We start from the raw sequence: 14743 nt of genomic DNA on the forward strand, positions 1-14743 counted from the left end.
CCCCCTAATTATAAAGGATAGTTATGTTACTACCGATATTTTCAAAATATACACAAGACATGGCAGAACACACAAGGTGACATTGTCCCGCGATATACAGAACGAAAACTGCTACGTCAAGTTGTTATACTTGTTTTGAGTCAACACGTTTGAGTACTAAACAAAAGAAATTGATTTGCTTACAAAATAAATTGATTTGCTTGCTGCGAGTCAATAACTCGTGAACATTCAAAGTTTTTCACCTACTCGATGAAATTTGCCTGTTATTCACGCATTTCAAGTAAATATCCTATCTGTATTTGAAAGCGTTGTCTAGCATTAATGCGTGACAAACACTAATATATTGACGTGGTGAATTAGAAACATATTGAAAAAGATTATTATTATTAAGTTTGACACAACGATTATCATAAAGTTAATTGTAACGTAATTAAAAACGTACACATGCGTATTACTGTCATGATGCCGAAATTTTACCTTCTGATTCACGATTTCGGTTTAAAGTGGGCGTTTGAGATTTACGGCTTATACAAAAATTGTTTACATTTATAAAATACATTTACAAAATAAGATATAATAGTGTGTCAATATGTTTGTCATGCATTTATGGTAAACACATTGAAATTTATCCTCTTCGATGGTCGCGTATGTGTACGTGGTACATTTAATGTTAAACTAAATGATCCTGTCTTTTATGCGAGGTATAAAAGACTCGTACTTTGTCCCAATTCCACGTAATGCGAATATAATTTACAAATTGAATGCCAAGAGGAAGATAGGCAGGGAACCCCCAAGTGTTCATAAAATGTGGTGGATTTCCCTCCCATCCCCGATCAGTCTAATTTATTATCCTGATATCATCATGGAGCATATTTAGCTTTATCCACTGACTCCTCGTTATAATCTATCCCATACTCCTCTCCTAATCCCTATCGAAATCAGCCATCTTTGAGATCTATTCTGTTTCGGGGATAATCAGAATAAGTAGCGATAAACTTTCCGCGAATTTAAAAAATTTTAAAAGATATTATTCAAGTGACAATGACAAAATCGAACAAAGGAAACAATTAAAAATTGAATTGGGTCATGCGAATGTCAGTGAAGAATCTCAGTTTTTCTATTGGTCATTTTATTTTGATGAGTAAAAATTATCGACAATTTTATGACGTCAAAATTATGGTTTAATTTAAAAGATGCATGTAACGACACCTAAATGTATCTTAAAACTGAAGCAAAATATATCAAAGAGGACGATGACAGAAGATCGAATACCAACACAACGAGGATTGACTTTCTTTCAATAAACCGACCTAAATTACACTGTTTCAAATGATATTCCAACATAGATGCATATTCATAAAAAGGAGTTAAATTTCTAAAACCATTTGATCCATATGAGGTTGAAATTCCCTTGAAATTTAATTGAGCGAAACATTATTAATAGGTGATTGTGTTTGCTTGTATTCATGCTGTGTTTATTCCGATAAAGGGACGGCTTAGACGTTAGCGTGACCATTATAACTGCATTGTGTACAATGTACCTACATTGTGTACAATGTACCTCATCTTAGTGTTGCAAAGAACAAAAGGATCGCTTCAAGTTACGTTGGAATATACCAACTCAGCTAACAACCGTTATAAATCCACATCGTGCTCACGAATAGAGGTAAATATTTATAATCATCTCTCGGGAACTTGTAATGACATTGTTTTGGTAATACAAGGCTCAATTATATGTACAGATATATAATATATCGACAGCAACCTGTTGCTGCCCCCACGCTACTAAATGATTAAAATGAACTGAAATGAGTTCAATCAGTTAAACTGACTAGACAACTTTAATTTTATTGATTTAATGCTCGTGGTTTAAATATATTATGTTATCTTATTCTTTTTTGGGATAATTATACGTGCTTTTATTATAATGCTCTGTGCCTTGTTGTATTATACTATACTATAATATACTATACTGTACTGTACTGTACTGTACTGTACTGTACTGTACTGTACCGTACCGTACCGTACCGTACCGCACCGCACCGCACCGTACCGTACCGTACTGTACTGTACCATACCATACCATACCATACTATACTTACTATACTATTTTATACTAAGCTATACGAACGCTTAATTTACTAAAATCCACTCTAATTAAATATAATTTACTTTAATCTATTCGCTGTTAAAAAAGACTGCTTTTGTCACAGTTACTTCCTTTTTGTACACACTGTATTTCTTATGTTAATACAATATCAATATTCTAACGTTATCGCCTCGTTTCCTATTCTGACGTTCATCCTTTACCGTTACGTTTCTGAGATTTAAACTTCCCGTATACTGCAATCTGTCTTCTTAACCCCAAGAAAGTTTCTCATAAGTGTTTTATACTTAATGTAAAAATGACAAATTAGTTACTTGTTTATTTGCATTGGTCTTTACTGTTTTATTTAAAAAGCGTGGTGACTCTACAGTTCCTTAAAATTGAAACCTTTTGCAGAAAATATTTGAGGGCATAAATGGATGAGAATGTAGGTGATTTGATGTATATCAGTATAATTTAGAATTGGCACTGGAGAAAAGTGACAGGTAGGTGTATATTTTTACAATAATATTGCAAGATAAAAACAAGCAAACAAACAAACAAAGAACAACAACAACAACTATTTTGAACTCTGCGCTATTAACCGTAAAAACCTTCCAGAAATGACCGAAAAGTTCAATACAACTTTTAACAATTAGCTGTGAGGGTACATATTAACATTTAATTCAAAATTAATTTACCATTTTCTGTAAAAACCCTGATTGCTTCGTTTTGAATAGGTTATAACTATTATTTGTATCCATCTAGTTTAGTAACAATAAGGAGTGAAGAAAGTTCTTAAGCTTCAGGCGAATAATGTCAGAAAAATGGAGGCAAATGAGCAAACGAGCAAACAATAATCACTACAAAAATGAAGAAACTGAAGAAAGATAAAATAAAGGAATAAACATTAACTGGAATATTAAGTAAAATAATTTATAGTATTGCTAATTAAAAGACACTTTAAATATATGAAAATTACTTGTAGTTAATTGCCAACTATTTTTGAATTAATGGAGTTGAAAATTTAACGTAACTCCTCCCACAAATAACTCTTTCTTTATTATTATTTTCACCCCTTTTATTTATAATCATGAAATTATGTTCAAAGCTATAAAGCACTTGAATACCTTTGACCCTTGTTAGACAACTTGGTGCGAGCAACCTTGATCAACCATGTTCGACTAGAGACATTAGCTATGTGATAGATTTTATATGTTAAAAAATGAGTTTATCTGCTTTCTCTCCCGCTTGAAAAACCGACAGATAAGTTACATAAAAACCTTACTTCATAGTCAAATAAATCATCATCAAAGTTTACTCAATATTTGATATTTAACAGTACTTATTACTAACGCTCACACAAAGTATGCGCTAAATACTGTTGGGTTACACTAATATTTAAAATTACAATAATAATAATTCGTCTTATAAAACAACTCTTTTGCCTAATGACTTTCATCGTAAAAAGATCTGACTTGTTCAGATTGATGATCGAAGAATATTGAAAAATATCTGATCAAAATAAAATAAATTACTTTTGGGGCACTAGGTTTTGTTCCGATCATAAAAAGCTATTCAAACTTCAACCTCAACAATGAATTGTGGAATTATGCAGGAACCCATACGCTTTATACAAAGCTTGATAATACGAGACCAGCTGCGATTGGTAATTATGTTAATACTAGTGTTATTGAATATAACAAGCAACTGAATATAACAAACAATTGAATATAACAAACAAGTACTTGTGTTGCTACAACAATATGAAATATACCTTAAAAACAATATGTAGTAAAGTTAGCAATCCTTTTGATACCAGTGCATTATACATTACGACTGGTAAATTTGTATGTAGTCATAAGAGAACTCAAGGCAAGCATTTAAATTCTCTAGACAGAACGGTTATATAGTATATTGGATTTTTTAAATTCAAAAGAGCGCAGAAAGAGATACTAGTAGAAAATACAAACGGACAATAAATAATAGTTTAATAAAGTATTCAGGGAAAGGTTTTATGTCATATAGAGAATGTATAAAGCTATCACTACTTGTATGAGACTTGTGGTGAATATTCAAGCATTTTCACATACCCAAAAATATTTTCCTTTTGTCTTTTTCTTTATTTCTCAATGACATGAAGTAGTTTTTCAATTTATATCGTTGCAAAGGATCCAAAACACAATTTATGCAAGTGATAAACTACTTCATTCTGATGTACAATTAGTGATAATAAAACTGATATTCAAACTAATGTTAAATGCATTCCACAATTATTGCAATAGATGGAAATGTAAAGTGAACACAAACAATAAACTATTATAGATGGCAACAGAGGAAAACGTAAATGCATTTTTCAACTTGAGAAATAAATTAAGAAAAGGTGTAGATGGATAGAAACATTGGGAAGTAACATTCTATACAACTATAAGGTTTCTGAAAGATAGAAAACAGTTTTGCAAGAACGTAATTTTTTTAGCTTCTTACTTAAATTTAAAATTAGAAATGTCGATTTATCACTACGTCTTAGGCTGGAATATTTAGTCAAATCATGTTCTTGCAGTCCTTTTTTACGGATGTGAAGTATGTTGTTCTGAAAATCTTGATACGACTGGGAAACAAAACAAAACAAACCCCCAAAAAATAATATACTTTATGTTGCGAAAAGCACTGCTTTTAATTTATTGTGAATTGGACGACATCATATTACCATACGGTAAATTTGGACGACATCCTATTACCATACGGTAAATTTGGACGACATTCTATTACCATACGGTAAATTTGGACGACATCCTATTACCATACGGTAAATTTGGACGACATCCTATTACCAAATGGTGAATTTAGATGACGTCCTATTATACGATTTGTTTATAATCTAGAAACGCATCATTATTCAAAGGCATAATTATATAAATAGAAGAAAAAAAATGAATCTATATGTTGTATAAGTTGTTATTTAATAATGTTGAAAGGAATTTATATTAACACAAATTAACATTTATTATACCGCATGTATTGCTCCAAGCTGCATCGACCCACATCTGTCGTCACATTATGCGCCGGAACATCTAGATCTATGCATATTATTATGAGTAATTAGCGTAACAAGCAACATACAGCCTGATATACCGGCTCAGTATGCGACGCAAATCATGATCTATGTAGTTTGCAGTTGGATCCGATTTTGCAGGCGAGTAAATACGGTCAATATATTAACAGTTATCGTTGGATAAATTTCAATATTCCTAATGGTATAAGTGTTAAATTCTTTGAGGAACAAATCTGAGAAATAAATTTGTAAAAGAAAAATTTATAGCATTTTTAAAGAATGATGTTTTTGATTGGAGAATTGTTAGTTAAGTTTATCTTTAAATTTGTTTTTATATTGGTGAAATGCACAACTGAAGATCACACGCAGAATAACCCGGAAAATATTGAAAGTCCCTACATATTGTAACAACTGTTTGCGATCAAACTGAAGAAGTAATCCATCATCATTTTAAATGTTCTTTTTCAGTGAATAACATAATTGATATTTTGAGGCAAACCCCAACACAACAAACATGAAGACATTGTTTAATGCTGGACATATATCTATCTTACTAAAGATTATGTAAGTTTACTGACCACGTCATAAATTTAAAAAAAAATTGTTAGTTGCTGTTTTGGGTTTAATGCCATTTATCAGCGCAAGATAGGCTATACTTGGTGGAGGAAGAATCCAGGAAAAACCGGTAAGAGCCGCTGTATTACAGCTACCATTTCTGCGATAAATTGTAGCAGTCTAAGAAAACATAGCCTTCATTTAATTTTACCTTATTTTCTTTCTTTCTTTCTTTCTTTCTTTCTTTCTTCGGCGAAACTCAAACCTCAAACGCGCATGACCCTCTCTACCCCGCATTTGCATGCCTGTAAGCAACTCTTCCCCCCACCCACCCCCAAGACCGGCACCACACGCCACACATCACCAAACATGACCAATTACTAAACAAGTATATAACATGAACATATATAAAAAAATTCAATATGTTAAGAAATCAAGTCCAATCTACGAAATCAACCCGCGCTACTATGACGTTTTCGCTCAGCGATTGGCCAACCACCCGTCTCAAAAACGTTTTTCCAGTCCCGACATCCCATTATCAAACAAACAATCACTGAAACCTAACAAAGCTATATACAAAAACGTAAATACGAATACAATATACACTCGTTTTGTAACATTATTATTATTATTATTATTATGATTATTTATATCATTCTTATTATTATTATTTGTAGTTTTGTTTTGTTGTTAACGTCTTTTCAGCTACCATTTTAAAGCGGTAATGAATTTTTGCAAACACATGCTAATTTGAAGAACTAAATGATGCCCGTCTATTTTGTTTTCAAATTCTTGAGATATCCATAATAGGAAGATGATATTAGATGAACGATATCTTTGCCAAGGCACCTCCCAGGGTTTGAATAAGATGAAAATGTAACCTATTTACGGATGACATGACAAGAGTGGATTAACTATTATTACAAACATACAAATTTATCAAACTAATGCGAATATCACTTTGTGACAACATCAACATCATAGTTTTGGGAATCAAGATTAAGTGATATGTTTAATAAAAATCAACGTATTACGTCATAGTAAATATGGAAACGAAGAACGGTTAGGGCATCAACTCCACGCATCACTTACAACAGCCCATCAATAGTATTGAATAATATTTCGATCTATTTGTAACGCTTATTGCTGAAATTGCTAGAATGATGTAATTGATAAGATCGTGTTTTAGGTATATCCCAGAGATGCATTATTATTGCTGTTGTCAACAACAACAACAACAACAACCATCATGCATCTTGTAATTTTGCATCAAATTCATGTACTGTATGCATTATTTACTTTTAAAAAAAAATGATTTCGAATATATAACTCGATTAAAGAGCTTTGTAATCAAGAATGGATCATAGATAGACTACTTAGTATTATCGTTTATAGATGCAGTAGATAAAGAAATTAAATCAGCACAGTTAAACGCGTCTGGATCTATCCATTTGTACTTGGGACTATACTTATCCTCAGTTCCGAATACAAACGACATTCAAGAAGGAAATGATATTCATCTTCTAAAATTAAACATCAATATTTAATATTTTATCCTGGGGTCTTATTTGCTTTAGTCCACCCACCGACTTCAATTTCTAATGTATGCAACAATATGTTAAGTTTGTTCATTGTATCCTATTAGTCTATGATAGTTTCTAACATGTTTGAGAGCTAAAATGTGCAACGGTTATCTAGAAAAGGGTTCTTGGTGAATTTGCAAGATTAGGATTCAAATTTTGCGCAAGGATGTCTGACAACGCTGGTTTTACACCAGGTAAAAATAATTTGTATCACCTACACCTTGGACAAGACAATTACTATCGGACCATGGTGCCCTATTCTTCTTCTTATTATTGTTATCATTTTTCACCATATTGTGTAATTGATTTGCATAATCCTATTATTTAAATCAACACTTTGAACCATAATTTAATAATGATAAAATATATTGTAATGATATATGTAGTCCTATAAACTTCACCATCTATAAATTGAGTTGGTGTTCAATGTTTTACACTAAGTAAATTTTTGTATGGTAAACAGCGACTGTATCTTTTAATCGATATCGTCTATGCAAATACCCACAGTTACAGGCTAACATGGAAATTGAAACAGTTATCATGTACAATACATAACTAACTTCAATATATGTAATTTGCAACTTAAAGCAACTACCTTTTCAGCTTGACCGTTGATAGTGTTTTGAGCTGCAGAAATGAACCAACATCCTTAGCACAAAAATTTGCCCATAGTCTCTGGCTCATAGCCATCAAAGAAAACCTACAAATACCGTCACACTTCCTAAATACCCTATCTTTTCATGGAGTGTTAAAAGAACAATAATGCAATAATGTTGACAGCAGTAATGATAATATAAATGGTTGGGAGATTAATGAAACTATCTATTAATAGTATTATTATTATCATTTTGAATTCACAGACAGAAGGCGTAGGATATAGCGATAATGATGCTCTTTTGTCCGCCTATTCGTAGACATTGTGGTCTTTGCAACAGAACTTTCGTTTGTTGTGGTCATCGCCCCCACTCTACATACATCTTATGGGGCTTACTCAGGAGCAGAGATAAAAGAATGTCGATGTTAGGTATGCTAGGTATAAGGGCAATGTCACTGCAGCTGAAAATATGATTTTGGTGCTTTCTGCAGAATAAGACAAATTTCAGTGAACCAATTCTCATACAATTTTATAAGTAGTCAATATTCGAGTATTGATACTCCTTCGCTCTCAGCCACCACCACATCACCGATTCTCGTACCCAAAGGTCAAAGGTCAAGGTCACAGATGCCAAAGTGGAGGGCAGCTATGATTTTTATGGCAATTAGTTTTTGTTATTGTTGTTAATGTTGTTGTTAAGTATAACTGAATTAATTAGTTTTTTTGCATAATTATGAGATAATTAAAGGTGTAGAATTGATAACAAAATAAAACAAAATGAATCAGAGACTATGAGATGTCAATTGTACATAAATAGTAACTATTTTGTACATATTATCAGCAAATACATCCTTATATATGACAGAGTATCCCTTAAACAGAATGCATTATTACCTATAGGGCTGGGAAGGGTAATATTCATATCTTTTTGGAATCAAAACTGGTAATTCAAGAGTCTTTCTTGTTTCTGCATCTCAACGTGCTAAATTGGTATTTCTTACGATTTTAGTATCACAGGTTGTGACAGTGTAGAAATCAACCCTAACAATCGAATTTATATACTGCATATGTCTGATCAAAGTAAACATAGAGATTTATAATCCAAATAAGGAAGCATATCAATTCTACAAAAAAGTTTAGTAAACAATCGAACCATTTGTCAACATTTTCATCATTAGTGTTGGGAACTGGTATGTTCCCACAAACTACGGTCTTGATTCATTGATTTAGCCTAACACTAACAATCCTAGGTCTCAAGAGCAGACGGATGACATAATAGCTCTGGTAGATTTAGCAGAGGTTTGAAGATAGAAAAAAAAATCCAGATTACAAACGATCTACTTTGTTCAAAATCGCCCCCCACCCCAGTACATACAATGTTTAATTTCATCAGGCGCACAATAATTTTCTGAAAAAGGAATAAGTTAAATAGTCAGATTTTTCACAAATGATGCTATCTTTGACATTCGTTGATCAACAAAGAGACATAACAATTTGAATGTTTAATAAAGCCTATCAACTGATCCTCAGTGTGTGAGAATCAGTAAAAACTTGATTTTTTAGGATACCGTAGGTAAATTTCAAATTTTTGAGAATAGAAGGCAAAAGGTGTGTTGGTGGGATGATCGAACGTTTCAGATCGATAACTAAACAAAAGTTACGGGCTAAAAAGGTACCAATTATTTCGGAAAATTGATAAAGACAATTATGTAGAGAAAATTATTCCAAGAATTAGTTTAGATAATAGTAATAAAATTACAAGCTACAAATAGTGTTTTGGAAAAACACATTTCTATCAAAAATTTGTACTCCGGTAATTTGATGAGCTGCATTCTTCGGTTTTCGAGCTGACAATCCTTATGCTACAAATTATCTCAATTAGCCTCGTATTTCAATAAGACTCGTGTTTCAATTAGACTCGTATTTCAAGTAGACTCGTATTTCAATTAGACTCGTGTTTCAGTTAGACTCGTATTTCAAGTAGACTCGTATTTCAATTAGACTCGTGTTTCAATTAGACTCGTATTTCAAGTAGACTCGTATTTCAATAAGACTCGTGTTTCAATTAGACTCGTGTTTCAATTAAACTCGTATTTCAAGTAGACTCGTATTTCGATTAGACTCGCTGCAAGCGGAAGGCCCATTACCTATACCAGAGTATCCCTCTGCGCTTAAGAAAATGAATAATAAAAACTCACCAGGACTTGATGGGTTCACATAAAAATTTTTATAAGTTTTTCTCCGATTCGACTGTGGACATTATTAGCTCATATCGTTAAATTATCCAGATGTGAGTGGTTCTTTTCAGTTTCTCCAAAAATTGGGTATAAAATTTATTTTTAAAAAATTGTACAACAAAATGGATGTCCGACATCGTTACTGAATGTGAATATGAAATATAGCTTTTAGTGAGCAGTATGGAAATATCACTCCTAGAGTACTCACTGTTCCATAAAGACTGACGAGAAGATTGCAAATCAAAGAAAATGAAACGGATAGATTAGTCGAATTTATAACATTTTTTTCCGAACTCACTAGAACAATTATATTTTTGTATATTTTCACATTCCGTTAGGGTCACGAGAAAATTAAAAATAAAATAAACAAATTATTGGACCAGTGAATGTATAAAGCCAAATAGCAAATCGAATACAAATTAATGAATTGAAATCCTTTACACATTATAAATAATCACTAGGGGTAGTCGACTTCCATTCCTTACATGTGCATTAGGCCCAAGACTGGTTTGCACTGCATAGCACAAAAATAGGAAACGATCTACAATATTTTTTAAAATGAATAATATGCCTATTTCTTCCTTTGGTCCTGACAGTAAAACTAGAGCAGGATTTTACAATTCAATTGGTATAGTACAATTGAAATTAATTATTAATTATTACTCAGCAAAAATAGGATCGTAATTGTGAGAATGGTTTAAAATTCAAGCGAAGAATCTATGCTGATGACTATATTGGTATTAACATTTATAATGTTCAAAAACGAATACGGTGAAACGAATAATAATGGGCGTGACAAAAACGTCTTGTGAATGAATACGTCAATTAAAAGTACCACCGTGATGGAACGTTCAGGATTTATTAATCTAACAATTAATATAAATTTAAAGGCAACAAAACAAGGCATTAAATCAGAAAGAACATTAAATATACGCATTGTACCATATATTGACTTTGATCGGAAATGATTAAACTATACAACACACACACACACACACACACACACACACACACAAAACACTAACATTTGAAACGAAATCAGCTAAAAGTTACAAAAAATAAAAGTAGGCTCGAAAATGTTTTATTATGAAAACTTGATTCTATGGCAAATTCAGTATAATTCAAATTTTGGAACAATAGCTTCAAGGTAATGTTAGGACCTAGCACAAACACGATCGATTACAATAATTTTTTTTAAGCATTAGCTGGACACAACAAGGCTTGAATTCACAGCTGAACAAAAGCAACTAATACAAATATCAGAAGAAACAAGAATGCAAACTGTTTAACCAATAGATACTAGAGATGGGGCTGTAATTTGCTGATTCCGCGGACGAATTAAAAGTGGAGGGCTTCTAACTTCAGTTACTAGATTATTCATTACAGAAGATAAACATAAATTAAGTGATAATACAGATGTTGCTGATGCTGTAGCATCCCACGAAATCGGAGAGTGCATGTATGGAAAGCATATTTAAGACTTCGAAACAAGATAAACACGAACACGAACATAATAGTTGTATTGCAAGAACAGTCGAAATGTGTTGAAAGTAAGAAAAAGCTTAATTAGTTGGAAGTCTAACATAGTTGGAAGGATTTTCGGAGAAAACATTTAAATTATTTACAAAGTTAGGGACAATTTACAATTGGGTAGAAAACTGCAGCAACTGGTTATAGAAAAGTGTTGTTTAAGGTCAAGATTGTAACAAAAACAGTTATTACAGTCACTGCTGTCTGCATAAAAATATCAGCTTTTTCTCAGACTGTTAGTGGGGGGTGGGGGGTTGAATGTAGGAGGCAAATGTAATTCGTTTGCTAACAGTTAAAAAGGACCTGATAAATGCTGGTTCTTATTTGTTTCCGTTAGAGACAATTTCAACAGAAGCTTTACCTGGCGGTATTGATAGTGTAGTAAGCTAGGTTTTTTTCTTCTTCAAACAGCTGAACAGGCAAAAGTATCGCTGCACGTGATATCTATTAGACGAATTCGTAAAATATTTCAAAAAGACAAATCTAAAATGCTCGCGCAGATATTAGCCACTGAAAGTTAATTTCTCTATAATGCTACGAAACTTTGATAAATTAATATTTTTTTCAGCCGTTTAAGCGTCAAAGAAAATTGAAGAAGCAAGTACCAGAACGAGAAGGAACAGTTTCCTAAAGGTAAGTAAAACAAAATCAACAGAAAAGTATAGTTTATTTAATAAACACTTCATGGCCAAAGTAAGCATGGATTTGATGCACAATATACGTCTATATTTATTTCCCCAGTACAAGTATTATTGGATTACCTGTGGTTGTTCCCTACTGAACTACCGCCACCCGCACCAAACCTCAAATTAAATCATCAACGACAATAGTTTTTGTGTGAATCTGACGTTTCAAGAATACTTCCATTCTCACTTGAAATCGCACTGTAAATCACGCAACTTTAACGATTAACAGTTGCAATCAACCCACATTCATTAAAACTATTATTGACAAATATACATAATATTGAAGATTCGTTAGTTACAAACAATTTTTATGTCGCAAATATGCTCAATTTACGCAAAAATATAATGACTTACAGTATTAAAAAGTTCTTTATACAAAGTCAATTTCGTATATAATGAAATAGTATCACACACACACACACACACACACACCTTCATCGCTGGTTGAAATACTGACCTTAAAGTTGACGAAAGAGATACCTCTGTATACACAATGCACACTAACTGCACGACAATATATTTGTCTTTGGTAACAACTAACATATGTATAAAGGTTTTGTCAATCTGTTTAGTGGGATAGTCCACGCTGCCTGGGATGAAGGTTTATGCTTTTGTATTTGGCACATCGTACGATTCATGTTGCATTGTTAAATAACTTAAAGGGATATGTTACGGATGGGTGCAATATAAACATAGTATAATACAGGTTGATTCTTCAGACATACCGTGTCTTTTTTAACAGATAGCCAAACTAAAGCTCGCGATCATGGGAAGTGTGCCCAGAAACGTGACAATTAAGGAATTAAAGGCATGCTATAAATTGAGACATTATTGTTATCATAAACAATATATCCCTTTATTCCAACCTCAGACCTGTTATCACTGTCGGTATATGTCGCCTTTATATGAAAACCGCACATTTAAGAATCCATGGAGCTTACGATATTTAAGTTCAAAACTACTGTCGTAGAAGCCTAAGAGCAGGCATACCATTTTTTTTACTCCCCTCATCAACTAATAAGCCCTGGCCCGATTATCATAAAATACATGGTTAAAACGAGAGAGAGAGAGAGAGAGAGAGAGAGAGAGAGAGAGATTTACATATTGGTAATTAGAAAAGTTAACCAAATGTATACTTTACCAACAGCTATCTGAGATATTGTATCCGGAATATTAATTTGGACGCCCAGTGACGCTTAACTACGGAATGCACTTCATATCCTATGTTTGTGCCAGTCTGTAAGCCGTTTAAGTTGTATTTTTTGTGTTTTGTATGTTTAAAAACCTCTTCTGTGTACATGTTCCTCATTTAAGGATTACTCCATAGGTGGAAATCAACGTAACAGCAGGATTTTGAGAGAACAAAATGGCGGAGGAATCAATGCATTCAAGAAGGAGGTAACTTTCCTTTGATGTTCACTTATAGAAAAACACAACACACCGTAATAACAACGTACATTTATATTGTTTTGTAATGCGAGTAATAGGATCAGAAGAGCGAAGTTATGTTCTGTTAAGGGGTCGGAATGGCTGGCTCGAGTAATGTGTTGTTACGAGGGGTCGGAATGGCCGACTCGAGTAATGTGTAGTTAAAAAGGGTAAGAATAGCAGAAGTTCTACTATGTTTACGAGGGGAAGGAATGACGGACTATACTTCTCGTGTTAACCATACAGCTTACAGTTCCTCCTAATTTATTTAGCATTTTCATCTAGCAAGAAGTACAATGTAACTTATATACTTTTTAATTTAAGATTATGTAAAAGGCTTTGTTTTCTGCTGGCCGCACCCACTGAATAACTAGAAGACGAACTTCCGGTTTCATGCAAATGATTATGCCACCTATTGGATAATTTGCAGACCTAGGAAACTTCATTTTCGTCGAACATATGCTCCGAACCTAAGAAAATGGTATTTCATTTGACGATCGTAAATAGGAAAACATAACATACTGTAACAGTAACATATAATATTTTTTTCTGTTACAGCGGTTAGAATCGCCGGGTAAACTAACAAAGAAGAGTACATTATTATCTTGCATTAACATACAACTTAAGGTGCAGGGTAAATTAGTATATTACATTACTATATATATATATATATATATATATATATATATATATATATATATATATATATATATATATATATATATATATATATATATATATGTGTGTGTGTGTGTGTGTGTGTGTGTGTGTAATGTGGTATGTAACGTATTTATTATTATTATTATTAGTGACTGAAACAAAATATACACAAACTTGAGCTCAAAGCAAGGTTTTCCCATATTAAAAGAACACCACCATCCGACCACCAAAATTTAAAAAAAACAACAAAGCATTGTACCAGTTCTAGAAATTAAGTCCCACACACCATCATGGTATCAGTCAGTTTTTCTTGATACTACGAATACTC

General features: G+C 32.6%; 1 protein-coding gene across 1 annotated transcript in view; it reads right to left on the reverse strand.

Annotated features, from left to right (window-relative positions):
* The window catches only part of LOC149807271 (tetraspanin-18-like), a 51253-nt gene extending 38392 nt beyond the window's left edge, over positions 1-12861 (reverse strand). Inside the window, exon 1 of the mRNA XM_089964287.1 lies at positions 12785-12861. The gene's annotated coding sequence lies outside the window, so the exon portion shown is untranslated. The remainder of the gene's footprint in view (positions 1-12784) is intronic.
* Between the last annotated feature and the right edge of the window lie 1882 nt (positions 12862-14743).

The sequence above is a fragment of the Sinohyriopsis cumingii genome, chromosome 1, assembly GCF_028554795.1.
Source record: "Sinohyriopsis cumingii isolate HCF-2022 chromosome 1, ASM2855479v2, whole genome shotgun sequence".
Lineage (NCBI taxonomy): Eukaryota > Metazoa > Mollusca > Bivalvia > Unionida > Unionidae > Sinohyriopsis > Sinohyriopsis cumingii.